This window comes from Sabethes cyaneus, chromosome 3, assembly GCF_943734655.1.
Source record: "Sabethes cyaneus chromosome 3, idSabCyanKW18_F2, whole genome shotgun sequence".
Classification (NCBI taxonomy): domain Eukaryota; kingdom Metazoa; phylum Arthropoda; class Insecta; order Diptera; family Culicidae; genus Sabethes; species Sabethes cyaneus.
Window position 1 is genome coordinate 24,351,194 of NC_071355.1, and position 14,311 is coordinate 24,365,504.

Sequence of the window (14,311 nt, forward strand, 5' to 3'; positions counted from 1 at the left end):
GTTTTGACTGATAGAAGACACTTCACGGATGTCATCTAGATTAGAACTTATCGTGGTGCAAACGTTGATTCTGACCACTACCTTTCGATGATTAAAATGCGCCAAAGGCTACGTTATTGCCAACATTCGATACCGTCGCTCGCCATGATACGATCTGGAATGACTAAATTGGATTCGCTGAAAAGAGTTGTCGTAACGTTCGACGAGGAATGCCAGAGGATGTTAGTTGGGAAGAATGCAGCGCGGGCGTCGATGCTGCAGTAAGGAACCCGTCAGAACGTGAAACGGTATAGACAGCATTGAAGGCAGTAAACCCAGTTTCTGTGCGGGGACCTGGAACAGCTGTATCGTTCTCAGCAAACGCGTAAATTCTACAAGCAATTGAACGTATCCCGCAAAGGCTTTGTGCCTTTGTGCTTTGCGACAAGTTGAAATGTAAGAACTATCCAGCGATCACCATTCTCAACGCCGCTTATAAAGTGCTTTCTCATATCGTCTCGCCCTCTACCGCCGCTAGCAAGTAGATTTGTAGGATCAAGCCGGTTTTGTGCACGGGTGATTAACAACGGACCAAATCTTTGTGCTGCGACAGATCCTCCAAAGGTGTCGCGAACCACCTATTCATAGATTTCAAAGCCGCATACGATACTATCGACCGTGAAAAGCTCTGGAATATTATGGACAAAAACGACTGCCCTGGTAAGTTGACAAGACTGATTAAGGCCACGATGGATGGTGTACAGTGCTGTGTGAGCATATCGGGCGCGTTATCAATCCCGTTTGAAACCCGCAGACCATTTGGAAGCCTGTTTTGAAAATTCGGCAAGGCGATGGTTTTTCCTGCCTCCAGTTCAACATCGCGCTAGAAGGTGTTATGAAACGTGCGGGTTTTAACGACGTAGACAGTATCGGAAGGACGTTCCAAGCAGTTACTGAGCAGTATACCAAACTGAAATGTGAAGCAGAGAAGGTTGGATTAGTAGTGAATACATCTAAAGCCAAGTGCCTGTTGAACGTCGTGTGTTTAGGACTCTCTTTTGGTGGTGTATGTGAGAACGATGTATGGAGGAGAAGGATGAACCACAAGCTGGCGCAGCTGTTCGGCGAACCCAGTATCTAGAAAGTTGCTAAAGCTGGAAGGGTACAATTGGCGGGACATGTTGTGAGAATGCCGGACAACAACCCCGAAAAAATGGTTTTCGCCTCGAATCCGCTTGGTACCAGACGCAAAGATGCGCAGCATGCTCGATGGTTAGATCTAGTGGAGCAAACCCTAGAAAGTGATGGATATTCGTTGGTTGGTAGCTATCATCAAATTTTTTTTTTAATTTTTGGTGAAACAGTGGTTGACTGTAGACGTTTTTTCCCTAGTAGAATCCTCGATAGATATATGCAAACAGGTACAAATTAGATGGGCCAAGTTTGGTGAATATGGGGGGGAGATGGAAGCAATCCACCATCTGGTTTGTTGCATACTCTTGGGATTGAAGAAATAGAAGTTTTTTCTTTGCCATGTGTGGCCCGTTTTGGTTGATAGTGACATCCAGTCGGTCCAATAACGTAATTTAGTAATCGCTCTTGATAGTCTGTCCGTTCGGTTAGCAAAATGTTTATCTTATGTTGCATCTTTGTTAATAATGGTCAGTATAGAGCTGGAATAAAAAGTATCAAGGTTTACTTAATTTAGGGAGGTAAAATAAAGAAAATTCGAACAGTTAACTTTGAACAAAGTTTCAGCAGCATAGCTAAACTGTTCGAATTCGTAGTTTGAATCATAACGGTTTATTGTCTATTCATTCATTCATGAAGGCTTCTCGTTCGTACGTTCACGTTTTGCATTTCATTCAAGTTTTAGTTCTAGTTCAAGCCGATCATTCGAACGGTATAGACGGGTATCGCGTGTGCTGATCACTATTCGTGATGAAGCTAAGTCCGCGGAAAGACTAGTTATTTCAGAGTTTAGTCCAATTAAAGTGCGTTAGTGGAGTCGTAAGATAAGTATCGGACACCTAGAAATTTGACTAACTTCGCCTTTGTTGAAGGCGATTTGAACGGAAGTAAATTACGTGTGTTCGACCCGCGGTTCGGCTGAAATGTGATTTTGTATAATTTTTGGTGTGTAGTGAGATGAAGAAAAGTTGTCTCCCGAGTCATATTCAAGCCAGTTGCTGGTAAAGGCAAAAGTTAGCGGGGGGATAAAGTTGGCCATTGAAAAAATTAGGCTATTCTAGTGAAAATGCAGCTTAGCGCGTGGGTTTCTGGCAGACGCAGAAGGAAAAAAACGGTAAAAGCCGAAGCAAATGGGGTGAGTGTGAGTGAGTGATCGATGATCGTGCCATTCATGGCAATCTGTGTGGCACCGCCAAGTTTTATGAGTAAAATAACGAAAGTGAGTTTAGTGGTGCGCGATTTCTTATCGGTGTAAGTAATGTGATCAGTGCGATCAGTGAGATATAGCGCAAGTATGTTTTCCGTAGTTTGTGCTGTGGGATTTCTAATTGGAACGCGTATGTAATAGTAAAGTAAGGCGCATTCAACATGAAAGTGAAGAAAAAGGTCTTGGTTTCTCAAAAACCGATACTGGTTCCGGCGGAGAAACAACTAGTAGCTACTTCGTAGGTCCTGAGCAGGTATAAAAAGCAAATTGAGTTATTACAGTCGATAACCGATAACGATAAACGGAAGCAAATGATCGCTCGATAGTTCGTGCGTAAGCCAAGAACAAAAAAAAATGAATTTCAGAATTTTTATATTTTTTTTTTGTAAATTTTGTTTAAATTTTCATCAAAAAAACGTTATTCTACGAAAATGTAGCCCAATAGTAAAGTGACCAGATTTTTTCTGGATGAATGCGGGACATATTCAGCGGCTTATTTGTCAAATCTTGGGTCAATCGGGCCAATCGCCAATTTTCCAGACGTTTCAGAAGGAGCACGTAGTTTTCGATCGCCTGTTCCGGGTTGCGGTGAGGATGCTGAAGAGAACGATTTTCGTTGCACTGCCGTCCGGTAGCCTTACGATGTGTCCAGCCGACCGTAGCTTGCCGACTTTAGCCAAATGTACGATGGAAATCTTTTCAAGCAGTGCCTGTCGTCTAAATACACGAACTTAGCTACCACTGGAAGTTCGTCACCGTTAAGATTACCGTCCACGGGAGGTGCAGGGTTGTCTCTTTTTGAGTCTCTTGGGTTCATGTAATTGATTTCGACGCATTTATTTTTCTCCCAATCCCCCTAGACTCCGCTTTCAGTTTGGCGTAGAGTGGATCCGTAGAAGGGATTCGGGAGTGTACCCGCGATGCGCAAGAAACAAACAACAACAACAACTCGTTCCAAATTAGCTCTGACCAGTTGCGCCAGTTTGTCCGGAAAACCGTGTTCCTGCATTATCTGCCATAGCTGGTTTCGATTGACAGTATCGTATGCGGCTTTGAAGTCAATTAACGTGTGTTACGTGGACACATTGTACTCCATACAATCTGCAAGATCTGTCGGATGGTAAAAATTTGGTTCGTAGTGACGCGAGGTTCGATAAAGCCCACCTGTTAATTCCCTATTAAACCTTGCGCTGTCGGTGATTGCCGACGTATTAGGACGAAGGAAAGTACCTTGACGGTTATGTAGTTCATAGCAAATTTATTTAGAGGCTACTTAATACAACATTACAATAATTTTTCAGCAGACTGGTACTGTTTTCAACCATTTTTCGTAAATGAAGAACGTTTTGAAAAACTCGTTCAAATTTTTAGTAGAAAATATGTCCCACCTGTAGCGTTTGGACATATTACCAGCATATAAAAACAATGTCAAACACTTTCCGGGAGTCATTGAAATCCTGGACGTCTGGTCAACATACCCAATAGGTAGCGAAAACGAGCATGATGTGTGGTTGGCATAATGGACGTAAAGTATATTTTGCACCAATCGGCTCACTTTGAAAAAGCAGAAAATTGCTTCGCTTATTGCATATAGAATACGTCGATGCGAGGACTAGGGTATACTAATAAGCCTTGACAGCAGAGCCGGCGTTTAGCCCGTCAAATCTTTGCGGTCGCATAGACCCTTGCGCTTCAGGGGGCCTCGCGGTTGGTGATAACTGTAGAAAACGTTAAAAATTTGTAGTGGACAATCCTTGGCTGTATATAATACAATTGGCTGCTCAGAATTATTTGCATGATTTCCATTATTTTCTTTCCTCCTTTATTTAAATGCAGAGTCAAAAGTGTTAAGAATAAATCGATGAAATTAGGCCTCGCTGTTTTAGAATTCTCATTACATAATTGCCAGACGACTCGACTCTGCTTGCACGCTGATTTGAGTATTCGATTAAATGGGCATTTAGCTCTTTTGTACCAATAAAATCACCAGTATTCTACCCACTTCCTTACAGAAAATGGGCCGCGTTATAATTTCCGTGCTCCCAGATTCACTTTGGGACATATCCCGGAATTGTCGAAAAGTAGGCAAATATGTACCTAAATGCATACCTAAGGCAGATAAGAAAGAGGAAATCATGCATAAGTCGTTCAAACCAATAAGTCTGACATCAACGCTTCTCAAGTTGATGGAGAAAATCGCGGATAACTATATCCGCAATGAATTTTCAAAAAAAATCCGTTGCGTGTAAATCAACATGCATACCAACACGGTAAATCTCCAGAAACCGCATTGCACTGTGTAGTAAAGTTAATCGAGAAAACACTCAAATATCAAGAGACGGTATTTTGTGCTTTCCTTAATATTGAAGGCGCTTTCGATAACATGCCCTTTGCATTAATTATTACGGTTGTAGTGTGATCATGTGTGGCTCTCCTTTAAAATGAAATCGATCACACAACAATGAGCAAGATTCAAGAAATGTTTTCGAGCAGAGAAATCATAGCATCATTGGGAGAGACGTCGCTCACGATTTTGGCGATGAAAGGAAGTCCACAAATAGTTCTGGTGGCTGTCACATTCATTAACAAGCTATCGCAGCTTAGTTATGAGACTATTGCTTATGCCACCAAAGGAAACCATACAAAAATAGTCGTTATACCATTCACTATGCGAAAAAAAACATTGTTATTCCCCCTATTCTCGCTCGAGCTCGAGCGATAGTGAGAGAGGGAGAGTGAAGAGAATACTGGCTGTGCGCACACATCGAAGTGCGGTGGCATAACCGGCGCAGAGGCTGGTTTATATATGCAAAGGAAAGCTGCAAATAAATCACGTATATATCGGATCGGATCCCGATTTCGTTGAATTGCGCTCGCACAGTAGGCGTTGAAACGAAAGAGCGCGGCACCGACAGCTAAGACGGCGCTAAATAGCGGAGTGGTGAGGAAGTATATTTAAGTATTGGTAACTGGCATAGCAAGGCGGGTGAGTGTTGCTAGTATCGTTGACACGTTCCATACAGGTATTTATTCTAATAATAATATTTAATAACCATATTGGATCAGCGGCACTGGTGAGCAAAATATCCATATTAAATTCACCTTCAATCACATGTAAATTTTTTATATTATTGAAAATTACCAAATTACCAAATACTTGTTTACTTGTTTACTTGTTTATTGTCCAGTAGCGTAAGATTAATATCTTTTTTGAAATTGCTACTTCCGGTTCTAATAAAAGGTACATCATTATAATAATTTAATTAACTAATTAACACTAATTCACGATAATTACATTGTCTTGTCATATTTTAGTTTATACGGTTCCAAAAATTTATGCAGCCTCTCTTGAACATTGCCTCCGACGATGAACGTTTTACTTCGGGCGGTAGCGAGTTCCAGCTTACCACACCTCGAACGAACAGTGAAGCAGCGTAACATGCAGTGTTGTTGGCTGGTACCACAAGGTTTTGCAATCGGCGTCCACGAGTTTGGATCAGTTTCTGATGAAGAATACTGGGGGCCTGAGTTTTTAGCAGATTCCACAGAAAGACGCACGATCTATGAGCGTAGAAGTTTTTTATCGGACATCCAATGAGGTTCTGTTGCAGGTGGCTCACGTGATCGTAGCGGCTCAGTCCATACACGTATCTCACACAGCAGTTTAGTGCCACACGTAATCGATCGAAGGAGCTTGCGCTGGGCCGGATGAGGAGGACATCGCCAAATAGAAAATGCGGCAGGATCAAGGATTTAAAAAGCGTCAGCTTAACGGCAGTCGATGCAGAGGAAGTACAACAGTAAAGCGTTCGGAGGCTAGCATAGATTTTACCACATTGTTGTGTTATCAAACCATCCCACTGCAGATCGCATTGAAAAATAAATCCCAGGTTGCTGGCGCTTTCTGACCACGGGATACTCTGACCATCGAGAAGAAGTCCAGGCACTGGTGAAACGATACTTCCAGCTCTTCGACGTCTGCTTGTGATGAATAGTGCTTTGCTCTTAGCAGGATTCACAAAGAGTTTATTCCGTCGAGACCAATCCGCAACACGTTCGAGATCATCATTCATCATTCTGACTAACTCATGTGCACAGGGACCACGTCCGCCGACGTAGAGTTGTACATCATCGGCGTAAATCTGAATAGAGCAGTGCTTCAACACAGTCGGTAGATCATTGATATGACAGCAGAATAGTAGAGGGCCGAGTACTGAGCCTTGAGGTACTCCAGATGGTACTTCCACACTACGGGAGCAGCAACCACCACAAAACACAGTCTGTCTTCTTTCACACAGATACGATTCTATCAGACTCACGGCAACAGAAGAGAAGTTGAATTGCGTATATAGCTTGGCTAGTAGTTTGCTGTGCGGAATGGTATCGAAGGCCTTCGAAAAATCGAGCATCAACAGTATACCCGCACCTTTCTTATCAACAATGGCTCCTAGATCATCGTACACTCTTAGAACTGCGGTTTTGATGCTCTGTCCTTTGCGGAAACCAGCCTGGTAGTCCGTCAGTAAGCCACTGTTTTCCATGTAAGATGTCATTTGCTGCTTGAGAAGCTTCTCAAACACTTTTGACAACGCGCAGAGGATGCTTATTGGTCTTAGATTAGTGATATCGTTCAGGTGCGCTTTTTTCTTCAGCGGTATGACTTTCGCGTGTTTCCAGGAGTCAGGAAAGGTGGACCGTTCGATAAACATATTAAATAAATACGTAATGTGCTGCACAACTAACGGTAAGATGATCTTCACAAAATTAATCGGTAAATCGTCCATCCCAACGGCGTTAGACTTAATGTCCCAGATAGCGTTCACGACTTCCTTGCTTGTACTTGCTGAAAGGAGAAACTGTGCAACGATGCTGGTGCTGAACTCTCTGGTGTTGGTCTGCGGTGAGTACTGTTCGTGAAGTTAGCTAAGAAGGTACGATTCACTTCATCTGGATCGAACTCGCAGGGACTATGCTGTTTATCCTTGCCAACTCCAAGACTCTTCACTCGCTGCCATAGGGTTTTCGATGAAGCTCTGCTGTCTAGAAAACGATGCAGATACTGCTGTTTGGCTTGCGCGATTTTCGTGTTAGCACGATTTCTTAGCGCTTTGTATCGCTGCCGCTTCACGTCCTTCAAATGTGTTGGAGCTTGCAACCAGTCCTTGTACGCCAAGTCACGCTCGAGCAAGCTCTGACGAACGCTATCAGAAAACCAAGGGTTGTTCTTACGGCGACTGGTACTGACACGAAGAGGGATGCATGTTTCATGCACTCTTTTGATATGCGCATTGAAAAAATCCAGGCAGTCGCTCGGGTTTTCCATCGCATAGAACCGGTTCCAGGGGATAGCCAAAATTTCGTTTTCCAGGACATAAGCATCGAAGTTGACGTAGTCTCGGTAAAAACACAGGCTGGAAGGTGGTGAGATGTCAAAGTCCAATGACGCAAAAATTAAATCGTGCTGCGACAGTGCAGGAAAGCTGACTTGTCCGAATCGCAAGACCTTCTAGTTTCTAGTGGTAAGGAAAAGATCGAGCTGCGAGCATCCTCCATCATAGAAAAATGTTGGTTCTTCACTAACGGATGTCAAAGAAAAGGTACTGAGCACCGATTTGAAAAGCGCACGTTTGCTACTAGGCTGAAGCATGTTAGTGTTGAAATCCCCCACCAAAAAGATATTGTCGTAGCGTACAGCAAGATTAGACAACTTTTCCTCCAGGAAAGACGAACAGTCGTTTTCCGGAGGATTGTAGATGACTATCAGTAGAATTTTCCGACCCGCCACTCGAAACTCCAATGCCAGACATTCAGTTTTATCCGTTGCATCTTCTGCAAGCGTTGTGCCAAAAACTTTAGAACAGGTTAAATACTCCCTGTAGTAAACCGCGATACCTCCACCACGCTTATATGTTCTGTCATTCCTCACAACGCGATAGCCTGTAACACCGATGCTGCGATCGCTTATCTTCGAATTAAGCCAAGATTCAGTGAAACACGCAATTTCAACCTTAGAGTCCCATAAGATGTCTCGAACCTCATCAAGCTTACTACAGTTACGTGCACAAAGGCTTTGGGAATTTCCGTGACAGATGTTCAGCTTCCCAGGTGATAGAACAGCGTTCAGCACTGCTCTAGGAATGTTCGTTGAGGTGTGGTTAAAAGAGGGTGGCATCAAATATAGTATGGGAAGCAATTTCTAGAGGGCTGCATAATTATGGGGGAACGGGAATTAAAAATGTTTAACATACAATTTTCTAGTCAACTCACAAGAATACAAAAAATACTACTTAAACATTACTACAAAAATGAACGAATGTACATAGTTACGAATATTTATCCAGCTCATTCTCGGACTGAATGGCTATGGGTGGTCCACCAGCTGCAATCTTGACGTAGACGACACCTTGTTTAGTGTAAACTGATACCAGCTTTCCCGCCTTCTTTCGATGAAGTGCAGCCGATTTGAGTTTACGTGTTTCGATGGAGAGGTTCTCGTTGATGTACACACGACGATCTGAGTCCAGTCCAATGTGTCGTAGCTTAAGGTCTCGTTTCCGCAAGTATGCACTGTAGAACTCGTCCCTTGTGGTCTTCAGCGGAAATTCCACAACGATTAGCCCATCGCTGTCCGATTTGTTGCCGGATTTCAAACGCCTGATTTGCGCCAACGTGGTGGCCGTGTCGTTCACTGCTAGATGTCGTCCTATTGCCTCTAACGTCGAATGTAAATTTTCACCGTTTTTGAAAGGAATTCCGCTTACAATGAGCTCGTTTCGATTTTGTAAAGCTCCAAACTGTTGCGTCATATTATCCACCCTTGCGTTAAGCTGATCAAGTGCGTTGTCATGTTGCTGAAATTTCACTGCACATTCGTTTTTTACCAATTTAATTTCATCCATCAAATCAGCTTTAACGGAATCAATTTTGCTGTTGACATCCCTAATTTCAGTTCGTACCGTATCGATCAGCTGTCTCGTTTCCGAAAATTGCTGCATCATCGTCCGCAACATACCTTCTAGTGTGATCGGATAAGCATTTGCATCACATTCGTCAGTCCGCAGTCGTTTGTTTGTCAACGGAGTATTCGTGCTAGCACTAGCAGCTGGCGGTGTACGTTGAACGCTCGACATTGTGTCGTGTCTCGTGTGTGAGATGGAACAGTGAAAATCCCAGATTCTATGCGCGTGTGTGAGGCACTAGTGAGCGAGTCTCGTCTGTTGGTGTTATGCGGGACAATAGCGCAATAGCGATAAAGAAATAGCAGTCTAGTGAAGGCAAAATTTCGATCAGCAATAAACAAATTGTTTTCGATCGCACAAACGGGATAACATGACCCGAAATAATACGGAGTCTCCGGATCGCGATGGAACGATTTTCGGTGGTGTAAAAACGGGTGAACTTCACTTTTGTAGCAATTTAATCCGCGACTTTTATCGACACATTCTCACGCCGGTCGTATCTTTTGTTACATACACACAAAATATTGATAATATCGGTACAAACGAGAACATAATAACATCTGCATACTGCAACAACAAGCCAGACGAAAACCGGCAAGGGATTTCCGGTTTTTTTTTTGTAGATTAGTGCTAGCTCAAGTGGAGAGGAGAGAACTATGGCGAGGACAGGAAGGATGAGAGGACTACAAAACGGGAAATTACTTAATGGGTTGTAGGTAAAACTCAAACATGAAGGTATGACATAGAACTTTTACCAGAATATTATTATAACCTTACTATATATCATATTATAATTGTTATGATTGTTATCATTGTTATGAACAGCATAATTGTGGAAGGCTGGATGATGGAGTGGATTGCCAACCGGAGTCCTTAAGGTCTGAAACAGTTATGCCAAGTTCTTCTCACAAACAAGCCATCACGTGGGTTAAAGCTGGTGCAGCGAAATTGATTATTACATGGAAGGATCCTAATGTTGGAAGGAAAATCTTGAAACCCCGGAATGCGCACAAGTGTCTCTGCTTGTGGGTCCGCCAAACCCCTTTTGGTCCTTCTATAACAGCATTAGTGTGATATTCATTTGATAATCAAATTTGGATCTACTGTAAGTCTACCCACATACACCGGCAAGTCCTTGAAATGATGGTGGATTTCCCTCTTACTACTACTACTACGGACAGTGACTACTGATGGTGATGAACTGGAAGTGGTTGATAAATCATATATTTGGGATCTCTGGTCACCGCTGACAATAATACGAGTAAGGAGATTCAACGACGCATTGAAGCTGGAAGACGAGCCTAGTTCTCCCTCCGCAGGGCGGTTCAATACACAGCCGCACAAATCTGACGATGTGTGAAATGCTAATCAGACTGGTAGTCCTCTACGGACTTGAGACAGTAACTTTGCTTATAGAAAACATACGTGCACTTGCCGTATTTAAACGAAAGGTGTTGTGAACTATTTTTGGCTGAGTACAAAAGGATAGCGAAGAGTGGCGTAGGCGTTTGAACCACGAGTGGCAGGCACTAATTGGAGACATTCCCATTGTACATCTGGCGAAAGTTGGGAGATTACGGTAGACCGGCCACGTTGCAAGAATGACGGACGACTGTGCAGTGAAATCCGAACCAGGAATAGAGGGGCCCAACGTGCTAGATAGATCGACCAGGTTGCAGCCGACTTGCGTGTGTCGAGACGCGCAACGAATTGGCGACGAATAGCCTAGGACCGAGTACAGTGGAGAAGAATCATTGGGGAAGAAGTACTATAAGGGCCACTCTTAATATACACTTAAAAATACTCCAAATACTTACAAATTTTCTCCGAAAATGAAATATATCTAGGACTAACGGTTTTAACGTAATTACTTTTGTCCTCCTGGATTACGGTTTCCTCCCACAGTGCTATGATAGTCCAAATTCTGCATGAAAATCAAAACTTGAATTTCTTTTAAGTGGAAATAAGCAGTCATTAACTTTTCGCCGGAAAGCCCAATTTCGGAAGCAGTTGTTGGGTCCAAAACAGGGGTTCTGTTGTCAAAAATGTAATCACTGCATTCTTCTTGCCAATCTGCCAACACAGAGAATATATTTTCATGAACAGCATTTTTGTTTCAAACATAAAACTGCTTTTGAAATTTATAGAATCAATGATGACTCATTTCTTCTTAACGAGAAGGTCGCCAGAGTCCATTCATGGCAGTCAGTCAATATGGCACCGAATTCCCTTCTTCAGTGTACCAACATGCTCCCATAGGCTCGAGAAACCATCACAAAAATATAAAATTAGTTCAACTAAGCTGCTAGCCGTAATAAGATCTTGCAACTCGAAGTACTAAACATTGCATTATATAGGTTCTATTACTTTTTGGGGCACAAATTGCACTAAATAAAAAGATTTCTGTCCAATTAAAATTCATCACTATATTTGCACTTTTTCGTCGTCGATTTTTCCTGAGTTTTTTTCGGCCGTTCCAGTCGTCACATCATTCGCGAAACAACTTGAGACACAGAAAACTTTAATTTACCACCCGCACAGTTATTTGGTAAGATATTATAATGATTTTGCCCAAACTGTTCACTTGAAATGATATGAAAAACTTTACGTTCCGAATCCTCGATTGTCGTTGTTGTACGTTACCAAGGAAACGGATGTATAAGTGGAGTGCTGCCATATTTACGTTGAGCTTTAAATAATTAAATAAATAATTTTCGCTATTAAATTAACGGTCGTAGAGTGTCGAAAATATACTTATAAAATTCACTGATAATAAAATTCCCCGTAGACACCATTTTATGTGATAGAATTACTGTCGGATCTCGTTCAATAGCAAAAATAGATACGCGATTCTACGTTTCAAAATTGTTCATAACAGATTATTACCTACTACTAGCAACTCTGTTCTCGTCGTGAAAGTACTGAAATCACTAAAAAAAGCAACTGGACTCTGACGACCTTCACCTTAAGTGTATTTCCATGAAAAAATAGTCATTAGCTTGAACACATCGTTTTTACGACGTTGCCCGTCAGAGCTTTAAAGAGTATAATCTTAAAGATTTTTAAAACAATATACCTACCTAAAACAACTATTTTGAAAAGCTCTTACATTATAATCTTTAACTTTAACTTGCCTGAAAAATTAATAGTATTTCGAAACTAAAATTCTTTATTCTTTTAGATTTCAAGAGGAACGCCCTTGTAAAATAAGGTAGTGCCTCAACGCTACAAATGAAGAATGAAATTTTGCTGAGGAAACAAACTATTCAGAGTTCAAAGTTTCTTTATTTCGCCAAATCGGCTGCTAAATTGATATTTAGCGTATGGTTTTCCCTTCACAATCGTCTGCATCTTATTAAAATAGATTTTTAATATATCCAGAATGGATTAAATCTTGGTCTTTCGTTCTCAATCGGTTTCAAGAACTAATATTTTTGTTCAAAATCATGATAATTGCTCCAAATATAAACGTTTATTGGATTCCTAGCTCTTTTGAGGCTCCAATTTGACGCCATCCATCGACGATGCAAAATTTTCGAAAATAGAATGCCTTTCAGAATGAGCGATCGCAATTTTCGTCCGAACATATTATTTAATAATACCTATAGGAAGATGAATTGCAAACCAGAAGCCGGCATGTGCGCATTCTATTCACCAATTTTGCGACAGATGATGTGCGGGTATCGTCGCTGGACGTTTCGGGATGCCAACGGGATGAAGCAACAAGCGAGTGAGCTATCGGAATTCTGCAAAAATACCAATTTGCATCCTATTTGGTGACACTGATGTCAATCAGTGTTGGATATTGGAGCAAAATTCAAATTTTTTTTTCACTGAAAAAATGTTTTAGAGAAAGTCGTTGAGCTGTTACCGATCTAGTTATATGATTTTGTATTTTTAACAATATAGTTTTTCTAGTGTACTCGGTCTGAACCTTGCTCTCGCGGTAATGCTATTTTCAATGTGACCCATGTGCCGCGACGGATTTTTTCATGAATCGTTAAATGCTGTTAAAGTCTTTAAGTATCAAACAAAAATTTTAGGTCCTATTAGGTAAAATTATATTTTGAATTTTGCGCTTTTAACCCTGCTTTGTCTATAACCATTTCAAACGCTACACATGAGCCACTTTCACAATCGGTGCCTGCGCGCCGCACATTTTAGTTTCGTGATTAGGTTTTGTGATGGTAAGCAAATTATTATGCTCTAATTGAATGAGATAGAAGCCTTCGGGACACGTGTGCTAGCGCCGCGCCGAATTCCCATAATGAGGTTGATCACGATGGATTTGGGCTTTGCGCCGGCATATTAGCACACGTAATTTAAATTTGCACCCAAAATTACTACTTTCGGGTTGCAGCGCGGGAACAGGTCGGTTGGTCATTCCATTGTGGCTATAATTATGCTAGTTTGATATTTTAGGTAGGTTATCGGTAACAAGCACCACTTTTCGAACGTTTAGCCTGTGTTAGGAATGGATGAAAGTATTTTGAAGAATGTTAGTTTGGCTAAATGAAACTTGTTGTTTGCTTTTAAGGTTAATTGAATTTTGAAAAGCTAAACAAAACTAATTTCAGTTTAATTTTAATTAACTTGTTCGATAGGTGATTGATTTTCAGACTAGCCGATAAAAGAAAAGGGCTCTTCCAACATGGGACCCTTACAGAAGGCTTCAAACGATGCTGTCACTCAAAGTCGCCCTGTGTTTCATGAAATTTTGCCAAAAGGGTAATGAAAGCTGTAACCTTTTCAGTTGAACTAGCCAGCAATATGTGGCTACACTAAAATGTGTCATGTTGGAAAAGTCTTGGTGCTTCACAATGGCACTTATTTTTTCCGTCCATAAAGGTTTGCTTGTGAGCTCTCACGAACTGGAAATAACTTTAGACGTTAAAGTCAAAGCATGATCTAGGAAAATATTTTCCATCTCAGCAGCATGCATGGCAAAACGGGAAGGAAATACAAAGCTTTATTG